The sequence below is a fragment of the Grammomys surdaster genome, unplaced genomic scaffold (genome assembly GCF_004785775.1).
Source record: "Grammomys surdaster isolate TR1022 unplaced genomic scaffold, NIH_TR_1.0 124733, whole genome shotgun sequence".
Classification (NCBI taxonomy): Eukaryota; Metazoa; Chordata; class Mammalia; order Rodentia; family Muridae; genus Grammomys; species Grammomys surdaster.
In genome coordinates, this window is record NW_021619691.1 from 1 (window position 1) to 4,294 (window position 4,294).

At 36.7% G+C, this 4,294-nt stretch overlaps 1 pseudogene; it reads left to right on the top strand.

The window, feature by feature from the left end:
- The first annotated feature begins 1,158 nt into the window (after positions 1–1,158).
- On the top strand, positions 1,159–2,338 carry LOC114636659 (annotated as a pseudogene).
- Positions 2,339–4,294: the final 1,956 nt, after the last annotated feature.

Consider the following 4,294-nt stretch of genomic DNA (forward strand, 5'->3'; position numbering starts at 1 on the left):
TGTCTTTGATTACTCTGCTACTTCTGGATAAATGAGATAAATGTCAATAAAACAAACAAATAGACAAGAAACAAACAAACAAAAAACTAAACTGTAAAAATAGAGAGATGACGAAGATATGGCTTAGCTGGACTTGAAATGCAATGGTAGCTAGGTGGAAATTGGAGATTTTGTTGGCAATAGCTAAATTGATGTTACTGTTCCAAAGAATATTGGCTGTGTTGGGGCCAGTTATTTCCCTTCCAAGATATGGTCAACTCTGCGTTAGCACTTGTTTTAAAAACTCAAAGTTGTTCCAATACAATTGGTTTATTGTTGGAAAATTTGACCACAGTGCAAACCTCATATCCTCTTTTTAAAAATCATTTCTTTTATTTTTGAGATATATCATTTCCTGCTTTCTTCCCTTTTAACCTTCTTATATATTACTTCTTGCTCTTTTTCAATATCATGCCCTATTTTCCATTAATTTTTGTTATGTGTTTGTGTGTAGTACTAAATACATGATTGGAACCTTCTCAGTCTATAAAACATTACTTCTATGTAAGTCACATTTATTTACAGTTTCATCATAAAGAAACACAATGTAAAACAGAAACAACCCCATGGACCAAATTTACATAGAAACAAACAAAGCAATTGTGTGCCTAAAATATCTACCAACTCTGTCAGTTCACTGACTGAATTTCCCTGTAAGATTTATTTTCATGCTTTTATTTTATGTAATCAAAAAATTTTATATGTAGTCACATACTCTTTCAGAATCCCAAACACATTCAGTTCTAATTCAAGATGTAAGGCAGGAGCAAAAGAAGAGACACAGAGTAGTTTCATGTGAAGATCTTAAAAGAAAAGTAACAAATCCTGACAAAGTGGATCCTCTTATTTTTATTAGCTCAGCGGTCACAATCTCATTACAATTTCTTAAGATTTCATATTTCTAATAAAATCATTTTAGAATAATGACATTTTAAAATAAATCAGTCTCCATTATAAACCTCAAAGAACTGACATTTAAAAAGTTGATCAGAAAAAAAAAAGTTGGTCATGGCTGGGAGAGATGGCTCAGTATTTAAGAGCACTAGTTGGTCTTCCAGAGAACAGAGATTCAATTCCCAGCACCCATATGGAGGCTTACAACTGTCTGTAACTCCACAGGGCATCCAATACCCTCACAGAGACATACAAGCAGGTTTCCATATGGTTCTGTTCTCCTTCGGTGCTCCCGGGTTGTTCTAAAGAGGTCACATCTGTGTTCTGGTGTCCATGGGACTTAACCAAGATTGCTACCTGCTCTGATGATAATACACTAGAAATCTGGCACTTGACCAGAGGCCCAGACGAGAAACCATTAGGCAATAAATATTCCATAGTGAGTTGGATCTCTCAGAAAGAAACAAAAAAAAAGATAGAAAGAAAAGGAAATCCAGTTCATAATGGTACTGAGTAGCTAGAATACTTCTGCCAAAGCTCCCAAAGAGTCATCTGTCCATTTTCCCTCCATTGTCATCAGTGTTTACTTCAAGCTATGATAGAGACATCCCTCTTCATTTAAATGCTTCCTTGTTCTCATTCAAAATCACTCCTGCTGAGACCCTGTCTCTAATAGGCAGAAGAGGCTCCATCTCTCCTGTATCTCCCAAGCCAGTCTCATATTTCAAGATGTTGCTTAGAAATTAGGTGACCTGAACATCTACCTCATCACCACCTGTCAGTCCATCTGCTTCTGAGACAAAGATCTCATCAATAAGATGATTCCTGTGAACCAGAAATCATTACTAGCAGGTGCTTGCTCTGAATCTAGAAATAGAATGAAGAGGTATTAGACTCAAGTTGTCTGGAGAGTGTGAAGAATTGCAACTGTGTCACTGAACTTGATGACCAAGTGGCTAGTCTGCATTTGGATCAATGCTACCTTTCCAGCAATCAGGAAGCTCTTAGCAAAGACTCTGTAGATCCTACCAATCAATCAAGACTGAAAGTACTTGCACAAGCATCTTGAAGCCTCTTTTTTCTACCAGTCTGTATGCTACTGAAGGTTATAGAGCACTGCCTCCTTCTTTGAGACTTTGTGGAGTTGGGTCTGAAATGATGGCAAAGAGAACAACAGCTTCCCAGAGAATAAGAACTGTCTATTGACCATGCATGGCAGCCAAACAGAAGGCCAAGAATTTATCTCCACAAAGTCCATCATCCCAGACACCCAGTTCCAGGAGACAAACTGGAAAAACATTACCAGGCAAGACCATTTTCCCAGCTCAAGGAGGAAAATCTGTTCATACTTTCATAGAAAGTGTCAAGAGACTTCTGTAGTCCTGAACAATCAACTGAATTGTAGATTTTAATCTGAAAGTCCATTGGATTTGGTTCTACAAAGATGAAAAAAGACTTTATAATTCTGCTCTTTCAGAACATGGTCATCATACTACAATCCAGAGACCCAAAGAAGCTAATTAACAAGAAGGGCACAAGGAAGGATCCTTACATCTCACTAAGGAGAAGGGAAAATAAAATAGACAATAGAGATTGATGGAGGGAAAGAATGGGGTGATAAAGGGGTAGAAAGGTGAACAAGGGAGATCAATTGTGGAATGTTCAGGACTACAGAAGTCACATTGAGACTTTCTATGGATGTATGCACAGGTCTTCTGCCTGGAGCTGGGATTAATGGTAACCAGGCCTGGTCTTTTCAGTTTGTCTCCTGGAACTGAGTGTTTGTGGAAATGAATTCTCAGCCTTTTTCTAGCAGTATATGGTAATGACATCTAGCTCTTGGAGGCAGAAAGCAAGATATGTCTTTTGTTATCCTGAACCTTCTAGAGTGTCTGCTAGTCCAGCACAGGGCCCATCTGTGAAGGCTAGTCTGAAGACATCCTCTGCAGATCATGCCTTTAGCACATCGATGGTCATATTTGAAATATGCTGTCTGTTCACTATACTTTTCTGTGTGTTTTTTAAGCTGTATAAAAATGTGATATTCACCTAAGTACATTTATATTGTTTTCATTTTAGAATACAGTATCTTGACTTGAGGTCATGATTATTTTAAATGCCTCGAACAGTGTCAACTCGGTCATGATTATTTTATATACAGTGACCAATGTCAACTCTTCAGAGAAAGTAGGAGAAAACAACAGACAGCTGGGTTTGTTTCAATGAAAGCTGTGGAGGACTAGCAGCTTTGTCCTTTTTCTTACTTGTTTTTGAAACCAGAGTTTGATGATAAAACAGCATCAAAAAGGTTGTTGGAGAATAGAAGATGAGCACTTTCTTGATAGAGATGCTTTATGGAATCAGTAAGCTCTGAAGCCAGGGCTTACATTTAGTAGTGGTAGTTCTCAGTTCTCTAGGGTCTGTGACTTGTTTTTATAATGTCACCAGATTTTGAAGATAAAGTAATTTATTACTGGTAATTTTATAAAAGAAGACAGCACTGAACTCAAAACAGGGAACCTGAAAAATAAGCCTTGTTTGTTTGTTTGTTTGTCTGTTTGTTTTACAAAAGGTACTAGCTTTCTAGTATATTGGTATGCAAATAACCACAAACAAACAAACAAACAGACCCCAAACCAAAAACCAAAAATAAAAACAAAAACTCAACAAATCAAAAAAATACAATAACAACAAACAAACAAACAAAACACACACAGACATACAGACACACGCACACACACACACTCACACACATGATTTTATCTATATGGTTAGTGTAAAGGCTGTGTCAGTTGACACTAAATAATATTCAAAACACTTTAACTTTTCTTTTTCTTAAATGCTACATGTCAGTCCTCATGAAATGAACATCATTGTATCTCCCTTTGCAGCCTCTTGTAAAGAACCTTTATCTTCAAGGGGAAGGTGTTTCCTTATAGTTAGGAAAGAGTTTGGTTCACTCAAATCCCTGGGGACAAGATAAACTTAATTCTATCCTTGTGATTTTTAATTATTTATTCAAAACTCTACATCCTTTGAGATGGTAAATTAAGTTTATAAAAGAAACAGGACTTATTACTTATATGCTAAGTAATAAGTGTTGGTATTCTGTGGTTTTATTCAAGAAAAATAATTAAAGGATGTCAGATTACAGTTAAAACTACACACATGGCAGCGTTAGCCAAGTGCTGAAGAATCTACAATGATGTTGTTTTTTTAAGTATTAGGCAATAGGACAGTATTTTTAATGATGCACACCCACCAATAATGTAATATCTTTTTCATTGAAAGCCAGTGGCGGTGATCAGTAAAGTATCTGGCAGCACTGCCAAGTGTAGCTGGGTGAGAGGCTGTCAAAAAC